This window comes from Gadus macrocephalus, chromosome 5 (genome assembly GCF_031168955.1).
Source record: "Gadus macrocephalus chromosome 5, ASM3116895v1".
NCBI lineage: Eukaryota > Metazoa > Chordata > Actinopteri > Gadiformes > Gadidae > Gadus > Gadus macrocephalus.
The window spans coordinates 5,203,527-5,220,822 of NC_082386.1; the positions used below are offsets into that span (position 1 = coordinate 5,203,527).

At 45.9% G+C, this 17,296-nt stretch overlaps 1 long non-coding RNA gene across 1 annotated transcript; it reads right to left on the reverse strand.

Annotated features, from left to right (window-relative positions):
• Positions 1-2,972: 2,972 nt before the first annotated feature.
• On the reverse strand, positions 2,973-6,550 carry LOC132457584 (uncharacterized). The gene is made up of 3 exons (XR_009525728.1): positions 6,353-6,550; positions 5,335-5,529; positions 2,973-5,257 (listed from the first exon to the last, which is right to left on the reverse strand). It is a non-coding gene; the product is annotated as an uncharacterized LOC132457584 (long non-coding RNA).
• Between the last annotated feature and the right edge of the window lie 10,746 nt (positions 6,551-17,296).

Below are 17,296 nucleotides of genomic sequence, written 5' to 3' on the forward strand. Positions count from 1 at the left end.
AAAGCACTATTCAGTGAAATGAAGTCAATGTTATTTTGCAGTTGTCTTTTAATGTGAGGGGTGAATAAAAGTGCAAAGTGATGACAGTGATGTTTTGTGTCGTGTACTTCAGGACTCTGGACCAGAGGACATTCAAAGGGACCTGGAGCATCTCACTGTGGCACAGTTTGTCGAAATGATGGGGAAAGACCGCAGGAGCCACCTGAAGACATAGGCATTGTCATCGAGGGCGTGAAGGTTTTGCATGGACTGACTTCAGTTGCCTCAGCTTGTGCCCTGCTTCTAGGTTTGCTATATGCACTTAACCTAACTTATCCCAAACCCCTTCGTTTTACTTTTGAAGTGCTCCAGAAAATCGTCATGCACCTTGAGCAACACAAGATGTCCCCCAAAGTCCAAAATCTGTATGGCAGACTTCAAAGCTCGCAGTAATGACACGCATCACAATTGATTCCCTTTCTGGACCCAAAAATGGCCTAGGGAAGAACAATTTTAAGACAGACAAGGCCTGTGGAACTCAAGCCTCTTTAGGTGTTTTTGCCTTTCTGTGTTTAATGAGACAATCAAGAGAGACAAATATTCTTCAAACCACAAGATGATATACATTGATTTTGTTGCAGGTTTTTGGAAGAGCAGGAGTTTTCTTCTTTTTCTGTGGAACGGTTACATTTTTGTTTCCATGTGTTTTCAAAATAACAAAATACAATTTGTGTTAATGCTTAGAGCTCAAATACCTTACTGAGGTGTTAATGTTAGTGTTATCCATCGTAACCGATTTTAAATTAAGTGCCTTTCATATATACTTTTGCTTCTTTTTTTCAAAAGTTGAATGTTTAGATACTAAGTTGTTCAAGTAGTTAATTGTCATTACAAAGTTGAAAAATTTAGTTTTGAGAACTGGCGGCTGCCAGAATCATTGAAAACGCTAAAGTACACTAAAAACTGGTTGTCCGAATATGGAGGGGGGCTTTTATTTATTTATATTTATTTTTTGTTACTACCATGTCTACAAGCTTTTGCTGGTAAAAGGTGTTCGATATACAGTATGAAAGATTTTGCTTGCCCAAACTGTTATACACTTTTGATGCATTAGTATTGTGATTGTTAAAATGCATATTTGCATGATAAGTTGGTGCCTACTTTGGACTTTATTTAGATGAATAGTTCAACATTTGTAATGTAGCTTTTTGCCTCATACTCCGGCTCAAACACTGGTAGTGAAGGGAACAGGTCAAAAGAATACTTTGCAATATCACTTAACGCTCCTGTGCTTGTTGGGACTTGTTTGAGTTAAAGGACAATTCCGGTATTTAGCACATTGAGCCCCCTTTCTGGGTTGTCTAGAATGAAATAGAGTGGTTGACACCGACATTTTGACTATTGGTCCATTTTGACTATTGATCCTTGACCAATAGTCAAAATTTCAGTGTCAACTACTCTACTTCATCCAAGACAACCCAGAAAGGGGGCTCAATGTGCTATGTACAGGAATTGTCCTTTAAGCTATCCTGGATGAGCGACCTTTGTCGACTGCTACATCAAAAAAATGCATGCAGTTACAGGAATGGTTAAGCAATTCAAAATGACTAAAATCTTTTCGTAGTCTTATCTGTAATGCATGTTGTGCATATGTGGTCAAAGTAAAAAGTAAATTTAACCTGTATGCATTTAATGTGAAATGTGTTGGAAGATATCGGCATGTTGTGTTTCATACTTTCAAATAATGAAGTATTTAAAAAAAAAAGTGATATTAAAAAGTGATATTTCTTTGAAAGCCAACTTACATTTTTAATGGTAAAAAAGTATTTTAATTATGTTGAGTAAACTTACATTTCACATTGAGGTTACTATAAAAATATTTTTAACCTCAAGTCAGAATATTTGCTTCGATCGCAACCCCAAGGCGCGGCGTGTGGGATAGAGTGGATCGGTTCGTCGAGGCTGCCCCTCCGGAAGATGAAGTTGATCAACTTTTCAACGATCACGACTACTGCTCTGTCCCAGAACCGGCTGCCATGGATATGGCCGCATCCGCTGCTGAAAGCGTCACAAATGAAGTAGAGGAGCTGAGAAAGGAGCTACAGGAGTTACTTCTCCAGCGAGATTTTGGACTGCAACGGTTTGCTTGTTTCCGACGCAGACATACGATTTTACACAAGGGAAGTCATTTCCATTTTTTGTATTCGCCTATGTGATATTAGCCTATGTGATATTAGCTTTGTCCCTAAGTGACGGGGATATGTGCCATGCAGGGACAATAGCTTTACGTTACAGATTAATTTATAGTACTGTACCAAATTATTTCTTAATAGGTCTATGTGAATGATAGATAGCACACAAGTAGTGTCATGTTGAGAGATGGTGTAATTCAGGACAGGAGTTGGGAATGACCATGTCTTATCAGAATTTATATATTTGAATGTGACCGCACCAATAGTTCACAAAAAAACAACATTTATAATACAGATTTGTGTAAAGACTTACAGAGACGTGTTGCCAGTTAATGTCCACAAAAGTTTATTTTTAAATAGTTGAAAAAAGTCATTAGTTATTATTCTATGAGAGGAAAATGGGAGCACTGAAGCGCCAGCGCCAGAATGTGACCGTTTCCAGCTCCACCAATGCTGGTCCTAGAACAAAAATACTATTAAACAATTGTAAAAATGTATGAATTGAGCAGGTAACACCCTACTTATCTGCATGCAAGTGCACAGCAAACCACCAAACAGCGCCTCCCAATGATACAGCCCGACAGGAACACTACTCTAAAAAGAAAGAGCACAGAGACCACATTAGGGCATTAGATATCCAGAAACATCAGGTCGTCTTATAGGAAGATGGGGCAGTTATTAAAATGCACCCAAAGAGGAAACTAAACAAACCTTTCTGTCAGCCGAGTGCCAGGGATTAGTTACGGTGCCATCCGGTAGAGCAACCGTTGCGTACTGGCCCAAGTCACATTATACGTGATTTCATTGCATTTGTATTTGTTTGAGCTATCCTTTTTTTATTTTCCTCTCAGAGACAGCTGCTCCAGCCCATAGATGAACTCTTTCTTTTTCTGAACTATCTTTCGGCTGGATTGAAGGAGAGAGACCTGGTAAATCGCTTTAAAATTCACCAGTCCACAGTGAGCCGCATCATTGCCACATGGACTTGTTTTCTGGCCACAGCACTAGGGTCTATTTGTATTTGGCTCACACCTGCAGAGGTACAGGCTTACCTCCCGGAGGAATTCCGGGATTACCCGGACACCCAGGTAATTCTAGATTGCACTGAGCTTAGATGCCAAACCCCATCCTCACCCCTCCTTCAAAGTGAGATGTACTCTACGTACAAATCCCACTGCACCATGAAAGGCCTGGTTGGCATAGCCCCACATGGTGCAGTGACATTCATTTCCGGATTGTATGGTGGTTCAGTTAGCGACAAGGAAATGTTCAAACAATCAGGAATCGCTGAGTTGCTGACAGAAAACATGGCAGTTATGGTCGATAAAGGCTTCGTAATCAGTGATTGCTGCAAAAGCAAAGTTTACTGCCCACCCTTTCTCTCAAAAAACAAACAGATGCCAGCATGCCAGGTGAAGGAGACACAGGCCATAGCCAGATTGCGGATGCACGTAGAGCGTGTCATTCGGAGGATAAAGGAGAACCAGCTTTTTGATGGCACCATCACCCTGTCACATGCGTACAATATCAATGAGATATTTGTAGGTGCCTGTCTGCTGTCAAATTACCAAAACAAGGCACTCGTCAAAAAATGGGTTAAGTGATTAAATAAAGTTCTACCTAACAATATTATTGCCTTTCATGAAATGCAGTAGATCTGTCTGCTAGGAAGTAAGTAAAGATTGACTGTTTAAATTTTCAGAACACTTTACGTGCAGTTAATGTTTGAATTTTCATATGCATTTGATTTCCCATTTTACAAAAAGAAATAATAATGCAATTGCTGAGAAAATATATTTATGGTGATTATATGGTCTCATTGACATTTCCAGGGAGAAACGGCACTTCTGGTGGTTTGGTTGAAGGTGAGTTGCTGGCCAACGTGAGGTAAGACTGCTGGTGAAGGTGAGATGAGACTGCTTGTGAGTTAACGGATTTTAGCTAATCTTGGGTAATGTTTTTTACATTTTCTTAAGACGCAGGTAGCTAGGCATGTAATAGTAGAAAAAGAAATGGTCTGCCTTTTCTCGAATTGCGCTCTGCACTTCTGGCTCAACATAGATTCTCTGCACTACGTAGTCTTCCTGCGCCCACACAACAAAGTCGCACCACTGCATTCCAGTTATGAGCAGCTGGACTTGGACTTGCCAATAATAAGAGTGGCTCTTTTTAAGTTGTGGCGAACCACCCTCCATTTTAAAATATTTGCAGTCCACAAAGTTGTGGACATTGGGGCATTTAAATTCAACAAGGCCAAATTGAGGGTATTCGTTGGGGTCAAAAACAATTCCATCCGGGGAGGAAGCAAGCCAGGGGGTAGACGGGTGAACGACAAGACCGCAGGGTGAGTAGTTGACGTTCATCAGCTGACTGTACTCAGCTGCTACTGCAGGCTCCATCTCAGCACCTCTCCTCATGTCTGCTGTCTGCCGTGTGCCCTTAATTATGCGCTCTGCTAATGCCTCTGCAGAGCTCTGGTCTCTGACATGGCACACCTCACGAAACCTAGAGATGGTCACTCTGGGTCGGCGGAGCAGGTGCCACTCGGAGCAGGAGCTTTGCTCACGTGTAGCCTCCTCAATTTTGTGGGCCATTGCCATGGTGACAGAATGACTTTGCAGGTTTAGCAGCTCTTCTTCTGAGCACACAAATGGACATTGGGACGGTAAGATGTCATAACCCTCCAGAGGCAGACAGGGTTTTGGTGGTGTATTGTGGTGGGGTGTGATAAAGCGGGATTTCACAGGAGGCTGCTGATATGACAACATGCTACCCTTCTGCACTAACCCAAAGGCTGTTTCTACCATGGGCTTGCCAGGTCCCATGTTCATTGTGAAACAAGAGGTTTGTCCTCCAGGTTAAATTTCGCATAGGCCTCCTCTACGCGAAGTAGGCAGGGATCTGGCAATTATCCAACCATGCCTCTGTAGAATCCACTCCTACAAAGAAATTAACAAGTTGCAACATGTATTTGCAACACAGGGAACTACATTTAACAAAGCAAATTACCTAACTCCAGTCTGGACCATCCGATTTGGGACAGGTTTGGTAAAAACCATGGTATTTACTGGTCCAGGCTTTACTCCCTGAGAAAATAAATGTTCACTTTAAGGGGTCACTTTAAATCAAGACTATTAAAAAATGTAATTAAAGTTTAACTTACCATTGTTCACGGCTTGTGCCATTGCTGCTCCGACTCCGTACAGCTATGCACAGGGGGCACGACAGGAAGCTTTAACGATGAATAGTGTGCTGTCTGAAACAATAATGCTACTAAATGGCTGCACAGAACAGTGCCAGCCACACAGGAGCAGCGGTGGTGACTTAGCATCACTGGAGATGAATCACAAAGCTTGATCTAAGAGAAAAAGGTAAATCATTAGAAATTATAACCTCAGCATCATGGGTGTAAAAAACGACTTGGTTCTTATGAAGGTAAGCACTTGAACTGTGCTAGGAAAAGCCTACCATCCTGAATGCTTACTGTTATATTCTCTCCCTCTTAAAATAAAGATGTGTTTGTGTTTTTAAAGCGGACTCCAAGAATCACACAATTATTCCACTGTACCTGTACTTCTGCTTTGCAAACGACAATACATATCTTGAATATTGAAAAGTTGTAGTCTTGTACTCATTACCTTGACTAAATTAAATTGTCTGCGGAAAAAAGGGAGACATGAAAAACATTCAAGTTGGCGGCCCTTGAGGACTACACTTAGCTACTGCTCAACCGAACAAACCCCACTGAACAGGGATGAACACAGCATCCTGCCTACACTCAAACTGTGTGGTGCCTCGCTCTTCCTCATCGACCTGTAGCACAAGGCTCTCCCGCTGACCTGCCCTGTCAGCTTGTCTTTATTGGACACTGAATGAAATAACATACAAATTCATTAAGCTTCAATTGTACTGGGTTACGCATCATCACTATCTATAACAAGTGACTACATGGAAAGTAAGGTTAGGTAGCTACCTGACGCAAAACCGTGGCTATAAATTAAACAAATATTACTCAACACAACAGGCAAAAACATCAAGGCTGATATAAAACTCTGGTTAAGAAATCTTGTTAGAATTTGCTGTTACTGCATCGTAATACACGTTAGAAAGTGACAGTTAACTGACAGACTAGTCTTTGACAGTAGCTACTAGCTAGCGTCTGTTAGACGTAGTTTTCTTACCTTCGTAGCTGTGAATGTAGGTCGCAGCATACAGCCTAAACCCCTTCTCCAATTTGCTTGTCAGAGTTTTTGTTTCCCGACATAAACGATGCACATCTGTGATATTTATTGTCGGCAGCTCCTATAAACACCGGGTGTAGAACGTTGCCATCTTGGAACCGGAAGCTGTGGAGCTGTATTACGGCAGGGTGCGGTACGGTTCGCCTCAGTCCGGTTGGGAGGGAGTAGTATAGCCCAGGGCCCCGTTTCCCGATATCGATGGATCTTCGCTCGTAAGATCAATCTCCCGATGGATCTTTCGAGCCATCGATAATTTCTTTGTCGCGTTTCCCGAAACTCCTCTTAACGTGAACGCGCATTCGCTGCACTCACGAAGTCGTAGAATTGTAACTGTCTACTGATACGGTGCTGAAATGGGCTCCGTAGGAGGGGGAGACGCAGGAATGTCGCAGGAAAATTGTGTTAAAAAGGGTTAAAATATCTCCCCATCAAGGACAACAGCAGAGTAGCCTACGAAAAAAATAGACTGCAATTATATGAATGCTAAAGACATTAAAACACAATTGATTAGGCTTCGGCCGACATATATCAGTCCTAATCCTGAATGCACTGTGCGTTGTGATGGAAAATCTACATGTTGTATTGTTTTGGTCAATATGAATTTAAGTTTTGTTGCTATTCTGTGTAATTTTATATAGTGTCTGCCTTCTGCTCTCCTTTTGGGTCATTTAAAGTGTGAACGTTCGAGAGTCGTGTGATGCATTTTATTGCCTGCCTGTTCCTATCTTCTCGTGTGTCATCTCCCAAGCAATGCTTTGAAGTACCAGGCCTGTTCCCCGACACTCTGGCTAGCGTAAACAAAGTCAGAGAGTTACATAGCACGACCGCCGACCCCACCTTAGCCTCGGGGGGGGGGGGGGGAGCTTCAACTGTAAAGATAACAATCTGGTGAACAAAGACTTTTAGTATTGGGGGACCACCCCCTCCAGATGCCAACCCAAGTGAATAAGAGCTCATTGATTGGAAGACTCAGTGGACTTCTCCCCAGCGTACCTTGAGTATGAAGTAACACGCAAAGAGAAGCTCCCATCTGAGGCCTCAGATTATTGTAATGTATGCCTGTTATGTTGTTTGTTGATGCGTGTTGTGATGTATCTTTGTTCGTACTTTTATTACAAATATATGACCACTAATTGTCAACAAGTATTGTGTGCTTTTTTGCATCTAAAGATCTCATCTGTCTCAGACGCAATATCTTATAGAGAAATTGTCACAACTACATTTATCTTAATGGGCTGATTTCTGAAACATGCTTTGCACAGCAAAGAGAGCCGACTTAATCTGATTCCGCATAAAGTTTCCTTGATTGATCATTTGATTGGCTATAAAAGACCCTCCGGAAAAAGGGTAAGACCTCTAGAAACGCGCAGTCATACAGCGCTACAGGCTGCCGAGGGAGGCCATCAGACAGCTGGTTGGGGCGATCAGGCAAGACCTCAGACGTGCTACAAGGAGGAGCTTTGCGCTCACACCGCAAGTAAAGCTCTTGGCCGCCCTCCGATTCTACGCCACAGGGAGCTTCCTGCAGGTGGTAGGAGATGGCCAGGGCCTGTGCAAGGCGTCGGTGTGCAGATCGGTCCAGGCTGTGACATACAGCCTCCTTCGTCTCGTACCGCGACACGTCCGTTTCCACAGCAGAGACGAGATGGGTGCGACCCAAGAGAACTTTTTTCGGTCGTTCCGCATCCCACAAGTGGCCGGAGTCGTGGATAGAACTTTGATTCCAATTCTCACGCCCCACGTTGATGGCCACGTCTACATCTGTCGGAAGGGATATGCCGCTGTCAACTGCCAGGTGGTGTGCGACCATCAGGGCATCATCCTGGATGTCGTAGCGAGATGGCCTGGAAGCACTCACAAGTCACGACTCCTTCGTGTTCCGCGAGTCCTCCATCGGACGGCTGGCTGCAGCCTCCAGGGGAGAGTGGCGGCTCCTCGGAGACAGTGGCTATCCGCTTAGGCCTCACCTGTTCACCCCAGTGGCTAACCCCGGAGACGTCCACGAGGAACGGTACACCGAAGCCCACCGTCTGGCCCGGTGCATTGTCGAGCGCACGATCGGCAGGTGGAAGTTGCACTTCCGATGCCTCCACAAGTCCGGCGGAGGGCTCCAGTTTGCGGCAATCAAGTCGTGCGCTGTGATCTGCATGACAGCAATGTTGCACAACATTGCAGCCAAGGCTGGGGTGGCGTTGGGTGAACCGGACGAGGACGAGGAAGATCCGTTTCGGGACGGCATCCCGGATTACGCTGCTGGTGTGGAATCACGCCGAAGAGTGATCGCGTATCCCCCCCCCCCATGTCACTAAACATCCCCGTCAACGTGACCAATCCCCACCATATCCCAGCCTTTTGCCTCCTCCTTTTGCCTTTAATTCTTTTTTCATTTCTTTCATTCATTCTTTTTTTTTCTTTCATTCATTCTTTTGTTAAATTTTAAATTTTTCGGGTTATTTTAGGCTATGTTTTATGAGTAGCCTATGTCACAGTCTGCACAAATCCCCCCACTTTCTCTCACACATTTTGAGTGCCCTGCCTGCGCAAACTTTTTCTGGACTGTCCTGTTTTATTTTGGCCATTTTAACATCTTTATTGATAAATTAATTAATAATCTTTATTAATCACCAAACTAAGAACATAAAGGCGCAATGCGTTTTAATAAAACGCATCCAATACACGGAATGTCCAATGGTGACGCCACTGAGGCTATAGTAGGCTGACGATGCTCTTAGCGTCCTACGATCCTACGAGTACCCCTGGAGTACTCGTTAGCTACGAGCGTTTAAGACTTTCGTTACCAACGATGCTTTCGGGAAACGCGGTGAAAACTCTGCGATGCCCTTTCGACGCACTTCACGATCCACTTAGGCTAACGACGCTTTCGGGAAACCAGCTCAGTTCCGAGGTCGCATTTCCACCGCCGACAGTACCCTCTATGGTAGGCCGGATGTCGATCGCCGCGGCAGCTACGTAAACATCGTGACATCATAGCAGCGCGACAGTGTAGCCTGCTCAATAAAGACAATGGAAAAGTTTAACGCGACACATTAAACTGCACGTCTTCCTCCCCAAGAATGCAGAAGAACGTCTCCGCCTCCTTGTTCACCCAAGCAAGCGTTTTACGCGACATGTTCATTGTAAAGAATAATAACTTGAGGCTACTGTTTGCTTGGTTTTTATCCCCACGTCGCCCGGAAGTGACGATTCTGTCGACCAATCAACGGAGGGGGTGTGTAGCTCGAATTCTCCGGCACCCTTTCAGGCGTCTCAGTACCCCAACGGAGGAGTACTGAAGACGAGGGAAAAACGAGTACGGCTCACACCCACTTTTGGAGGTGGAAACGCAATCCGTACCGCACCTTTGCGAACCGAACCGTACAGCACCCTGCAATGGAAACGCGCCATCAGCACCTGAGATCAATTAAGTCTGTGAGTCCTTAAGGTACGGCCACACTGAACACGTTATGCGCGTTAGAGGCATAGAAAATCAGCATTTTTGCGTAGGGAACCATTGGTTTAGGCGCGTAGATGCGTTACACGTGCTTAAGTGGTGTGTTAGAAGCGTTTTACACACCTAAATAACGCGCCCAACGCACCTACGCGGGGAGTTAAAAAAATTGAACGCTCCTACGCATGATACTTAGCCACGATAGCCAATCAGCGTTGAGCTTGACCCGACGTCACTGGCAGAGAGACGGAGGACCGGTGCTCCGCAGCTGATATGGAGCGCCTGTAGTTGGTGTCCTGATGGGAGATCCTGGCACCAACCATGGTCATCGAACATGGCCCCAGTCAACCTAAAATACCACTGGAACCGGCCGTCATCCAGGCGGAGTACCTGGAGGAGGTGGTGAAACTCACCCAGCTGTGAGCGCCTACGGAGGAGGTCATGCACCCAAACACGGCGGTGTTTGGGTTTCCTACGTTTCTCAGAATCGTACAACAAATACAGCGCAGCGATGGTGGTGATCTCAGCCATGTCTGTGGAGCAAAAGAAAAGTAGCAGGGGAAAATAAGTTTTGGGCGGGCTCATCTAGCTGTGTAGGCGTGTAAGGCGCATTGAACCATTTTTGTGACACACAATGATCAAGCGGCAGATAAGGTCCGTAACGCGTTCAGTGGGGCCGTACCTTGAGTCCTCAGGGCTCACTTGGGGATTGGGCCGATGTATCGCAATGGTGAGGCGCACACAGCCTTTGGCCGTGTTCTGTAAATATTCGAGAACACTCTGGGTGCTCCGGCGGGAGTCCTGGAGCTCTACATCTAAATAATATCATATTATACATAGATATCTATATCATATAATATATATTATTATGGCCAAAAGCTGTGTGCGCCTCCAGACGATATTATGAATCTGAAACGATTTGTTCTTCCACTTCCACATCAATCTGAAGAAGACTGAACGGCGCGCTGCCGGGCAGTGGGGCTCAACGATGGCTGAGATAACCCCAACTACAGTCTCGTTGTGGAAATACCAGAGACGTCAAAGAACCGACGTGTAATGAATGCGCCAACAGCAGAACGGTTATCCAAATAACAAAGAACACTTGCGTTACAGTGTGTGTAAACACACACACACACACACACACACACGTGGCACTCGCACGGTCGTAGCTCATTGGCGGGCCAAATTGCAAGGCAGTGAAAGGGGAGGTGGCATCTCCTCTCAGTGGCGTAAATATCGACGGTGCAACCGGTGCAGCTGTCCGGGGCCCAGACGCCGTCAGGGGCCCATGGAGAAAGAAAAATAAAATAATAATAATAATAATAATGTTTTTGTAAATTAAATAGCTTGGGGGCGGGTCGGTAAGGTAGGCTAACGCTGAGTGGCTGGTATGAGAGGAGGAATGATCATTTGTCCAAATTCCAATCACCTTGATAGCTGTCAGTCATGATGAGTCTCGATGACGTTGTTTCAACTTTCAGCAGGAAAGAAAAGCAAGTTGACCGTAGCGTAGCATCACCATGTTTAGCAAGCATAAACAAAAAAGCGGCGCGCAAAAGAGGAAGGAAAAACAGAAGCAGAATGAGGGTAAAATCAAAATGGCCAAGTTCGATACGTTTTTCACTCCCGCCGGAGGCCAGCGGTAGCTTGCCAGCTAGCTCAAATAGCCCTACATTGACCCTACCGCCGCGTCCCCGCCTCTCCGGTCGGCCCGAAGGAGACTTCCCCGCCACCGAAGCTTCAGAGGTCGGAGTCGGTGGACTCGGCTGTGCCCACCAGTGGACCTGTGGCAGGGATTATTCTGCCCACAAATCGAGGACTCTACATTACTATGCCCCCCGACGCCAAGACAAAAAGCTATATAATAGCAACTGGTTCATGTAGGCCTACCGGACCATTCCCCAGAGACAAAAAGCAAGGAAACAGGTGTTTCTCTGAGAAATACTACACCACCACTACCAAGGCAGGTATCAAACTCCCGCGACCATGGCTGTGCTATTTGCCATCACTGGACTGTGCCTATTGTGAGCCGTGCTGGCTGTTTGCAGACCAAATGGCACCTTTCTACAGTGATGCATTGGGCAAAGGAGTCCGAGACTGGCAACATTTATCTGCGAGGATTGACTCACTTGCAGAATCTCCGATTCATACCGGAGCGTGTGCTATACATGAACAGTGGAAGAGAAACGGGAGAATTGACGCAAACATGGAGAGAGACGTGAGAAATGCCACCAATTACTGGAGACAGGTACTTGAGCGTATTATTAATGTTATTCACTCTGGCCACTTGTAACTTGTCTTTTAGAGGACACAGGGAGATCAGTGACCACAAGGTTCTGTTAAATAATTTAGTCCTGCCATTCAAAACAAAATCATCTCCATTATTGGAAAACGGGTGCAGTGCAACATTCAATAGGAAATAAACATTGCTCTGTTTTTCTCTGTTATTATGGACACCACTCAAGATATTTCCAAAAGAGACCAGCTGAGCCAGGTTTATAGGTATGGACTATCCAGAGGGATGAAAACAACAACGGCAACGATATCCTGATAAACAAGGCTTTCCTAGGTTTCGAGGAAACAGAGGACACGTCAGCCCGTGAGCTGCAGAAGAAAATTCTGGACGGCATACCGAGTAACGGATTTGACCTGAGCAAGTGTCGGGGGCAAGGATATGACGGCGCGTCTAACATGAGTGGAGTATATTCAGGTGTGCAGGCCAGGATCAAGGAGATGGAGCCGCTTGCCAAATATGTGCACTGTGCTGCACACAACCTGAATCTGACACTGAATGACTCCGTAAAATATATAGCTGAGCGGCATCGATTTTATGACACTGTTGAGGGTCTTTATACTTTTTTTGGCCAAAGTATTAAGGGATGGGCGCTCCTTTCTGGTATAATTTCATCTGAACTCTCAAAGCATGGTAACGTTACTCTAAAACGTCTCTGCCCCACCAGGTGGTCCTCAAGGCATGATGCCCTTGCTGAAGTTTTGCGGCGCAGCAAAACTTCTGCTGCGCCGCAAAAGTTTCTCCTCCCCTGGCCAGGCATTTGGCTCAGCTCAGTGACACACACACACACACACACACACACACACACACACACACACACACACACACACACACACACACACACACACACACACACACACACACACACACACACACACACACACAATGATACACAATACCCAACCCAAACAAAACCAGCAAAAAAAAAAAAAAAAGCCGTTGTCCCATGTCCAATGTTGTCACAATGGACATGGGACCACGGCAGAGGACACGTTTATTTCCAAATGTCTGCAAGGTTTGGTTTACAAGCGAGATAGTAAAGTGGTGCAAAACAGTTAAATTATTCACCCACGTAAACACGTTACCTACTGTTACCAATGGGCCATCGTAACAAATCACCTGCTCGGCATGCCATGCATACATGGATGCAGCTTTGAAGGGGACGCAAAACACAGCTTTGGCAACGCTGTTGAACGCTGATTGACTGTCATGACGCGTTTGCTGCCGAAAAGTTGAAATATTTCAACTCGAGCAGCATTTGTCGCGCCGCAAAATACGCAAAATACTTTATTCTGGGTGGAAATAGTAACATAGTTACACCATTAAATGCGTTTATGTAAACATTTTACTTTCATAATGTTCGCTCGGTGAATGTGAAGGATGTTTGGTTTGATAGTTATGACGAAGAGGGAACGCTCCATTCACTCGCATGGACAGCGTCTCTGGTTGCTAAGCAACCTCAACGTCTTGGCGGACTATGGCCCCGTCCACACGAAGCCGAAACGGGCGAAACCGTTACGGTTTCGATCTATCCGGTTTCAAAGTATCTCCGCAAAGACGAAGCCAAGCGAAACCGGATAGATCTGTAGAAACGCTGTAGTAAACATTCCAGGCCCATAAGGGGCGCTGCTTCTGGTACACAAATCCAGAAGAAGAAGAGGCGAGCATGCGCATAAAGGCTGCCCCCCGAACCACTAACAACACAAACAAACAGCTCTTCTACGATGGCGAACTAGATTCTCAATAAATAATGGCTTAGCAACCCAACAAGGGACACGATATGCTGCAGAACGATTACAAGCTTGTAGTCCGCCATCATCTTTTTTGTTGTGATTTCTGAGACTCCGCGGGCTTAAGAGCCATTGGCAGGGGTCGGCAACCTGCGGCTCCGGAGCCGCATGCGGCTCTTTAGCCCCTCAGCCCTGGCTCCCTGCAGTTTTCTTAAAGGTCCCATGACATGCTATTTTATGTATTCTTTAATATAGGTATTAGTGGGCAACTAACACAGTATTCAAAGACGTTCCCTAAATTCAGCCGTGGTGCAGAGTTACAGCCACTCCGAGCCAGTCGCACATTGAGCTTCCCCCAAATGCGCTGTTTCGGTGGGCGTGTCAAGGAGGAGGGTGGGGGTGTGGCCCTGAGCAGCTTGCAGCCACCATGCGCTCTGTTTACAGTGGATGTATCGCAATGGCGAGCCGCACACAGCCTTTAGCCGTGTTCTGTAAATATTCTAGAACACACGGGAGTCCTGGAGCTCTATATCTAAATATTATCATATAGCCTACACAGATATCTATATCATATAATATATATTATCACGGCCAAAAGCTGTGTGAGCCGATATTATGAATCTCAAACGACCGCGTTGGGTTCTCCGACGTTCCTGGTTCTTCAACGTCCACATCAATGTGAATACACACACTGTAACGCAAGTGTTTCTTGTCGGTTCTTTGACGTGTCTTGTATTTCCACAACGAGACTGTCGTGGGGGTTATCTGAGCCATGGTTGAGAAGGAATTGGGTGAAAGGAACTTTGATTTGACTCGCTGAAGTACATGAACTGCGACATGCCGCCGGTTGCCGCGAGGCACCATCGCCCGGCAGCGGGCAGCCGGCTGCAGGCAGCGCGCGGTTCAGTCGACTTCAGGTTGATGTGAAAGTGGAAGAACCAGAGACGTCGCAGAACCCGACAAAGTCGTTTGTGATTCATAATATCGTCTGGAGGCGCACACAATATGTTATATGATATAGATATCTATGTATATGATATTATTTAGATATAGAGCTCCAGGACTGTAACGCAAGTGTTGTACACTTCCTTGTTATTTGGATAACCGTTCTGCTGTTGGTGTGATGGCGCATAACACGTCGGACTCTCGTATCTGGTATTTCTACAACGAGACTCGTATTGGGGGTTATCTCAGCCAAGGTTGAGAATGAATTGGGGGGGAAGGAACTTTGGCTTTGACTCCCTCAAGAACATGAACCACGACATGGAGGAGAAAGGGATTGTTGGCGGCGAATGTCTCCCGCTTGAGCCCCGCTGAGGGACCACCGCCGGAGGCGGAGGTGCATAAGCGCTGCCCGGCAAAGATCCCTTTCTGGTGAGTTTGTTGGCGTGCTAACTCACACCAACAGCAGAACGGTTATCCAAATAACAAGGAAGTGTACAACACTTGCGTTACAGTCCTGGAGCTCTATATCTAAATAATATCATATAATACATAGATATCTATATCATATAACATATTGTGTGCGCCTCCAGACGATATTATGAATCACAAACGACTTTGTCGGGTTCTGCGACGTCTCTGGTTCTTCCACTTTCACATCAACCTGAAGTCGACTGAACCGCGCGCTGCCTGCGGCCGGCTGCCCGCTGCCGGGCGATGGTGCCTCGCGGCAACCGGCGGCATGTCGCAGTTCATGTACTTCAGCGAGTCAAACCAAAGTTCCTTTCCCCCAATTCCTTCTCAACCATGGGTTAGATAACCCCCACGACAGTCTCGTTGTGGAAACACAAGACACGTCAAAGAACCGACAAGAAACACTTGCGTTACAGTGTGTGTATTCACACACACACATGTGGCGCTCGCACGGTCGAGTCTCATTGGCGGGCCAACGTCTCTGGGCGGGCCAGGCAGAGTAAGGGGAGGAGCTGAGATTCCTCATGACGTCATGAGCACAGATTTCCAAATCAGCGCGCTTGAGCCTCCGTTTTTTCAAAGGCGAGCAGAACAGCTAGTGCTCGTTTTACACCAAACGCAAGTTTTAGCCACTGGGGGACCATAGGCAGGCTAGGGGAACTCATATTTATGTTAGAAAACCTCATAAATTGAGATTTTCATGTCATGGGACCTTTAAAAAAATAAAATAAAAATTATATATATATTTTTATATATATCGTCAACTAAACGAGAGGTCGCAATGAATGCGCAATTGCGCTACCGTGAGGGGGGGAGTGAATGACAAAGCTTTGTTGATTTGCAGGTGGCTAATCCCAGTAGGAGTTAAATCTTTAACTGGCATCTGGCATCAGGAAGTAGCCTAGATGCTGCCATTGGCAGGAGGCGGGACATGCCAGTGAGCCGCCAATCAGCAGCATCCACCGTTGACAGCCAAATGCACGAACGAATACTGAGCGAGAAGGGTTTACAGCATTAAAGTTCGTTTTTTTTTACAGAGTGTCACAAAAAATGTCAGCGCAGCGTTAGCGTCTCCGGAGGGGGGAGGGGGTGAATTAAAAAGTTTGCGGGAGATGGGCCAAAATGGATCTTTTGATACAAAAGGTTGCCGACCCCTGGGCTAGGAGGTCGAGGGGTGGGGCGATGACGTCATGGTTTGCGGTTTCAGTCGGTTTCAGGCGTCCACACGAAACCAAAACGAAACCGGATAGATTTGAAACCACCTCCGAGGGTGGTTTCAGAAGTTTGCGGTTTCGGTCAGCGGATTCGCCGGCTTCGTGTGGACGGAAGGCCGAACCGTACAAGACCTTTGCGGTTTCGCCATGAAATCGGCTTTGTGTGGACGGGGCCTAAATCTCTGCTGATCAACACTATGAATGATGGAAACACACCAGACACACCATGTGAAGTTTTCTAACCCGATTATTGTTATTTATATCCGAGATTATTTAATCTAACCCGATCTAAGATCTACCATGCACCCAAACACGGCGGCGTTTGGGTTTCCTACCTCGGACTCCTAAATCCAGCGCAGCCACAGCGCGTTAGGCGCTTTGAACAATTTTTGTGACACACAATGATCAAGCGTCAAGTTAGGCACGTTACACGCGTTATCCAACGCGAGTAACGCGTTTGGTGTGGCCGTAGCATTAGAGCCTACCAACCGGCTTTGAATGGCTATGAGCTACGTACAGACACATATGATAGACATTCGTAGGGCGTAAGATCATTGCCACGCAAAGTATGGAATTTACCAAAACGTACTTATACTTAGGAATGCGTGTAAATTTAAGCACAGCTCTGGCCATGCTTACGAACAGAATCGTAAGCAAGGAAGCCATTAATCATGTGTCAATTCTAGAGATACGAGCGGCCCAGGTGTTCGAGAAACCCAGACGCTCAAGGCCACAAAAACAAGTGTAATTCCCGAGCGGTAGAATAGCGATATAAAAGAGCAA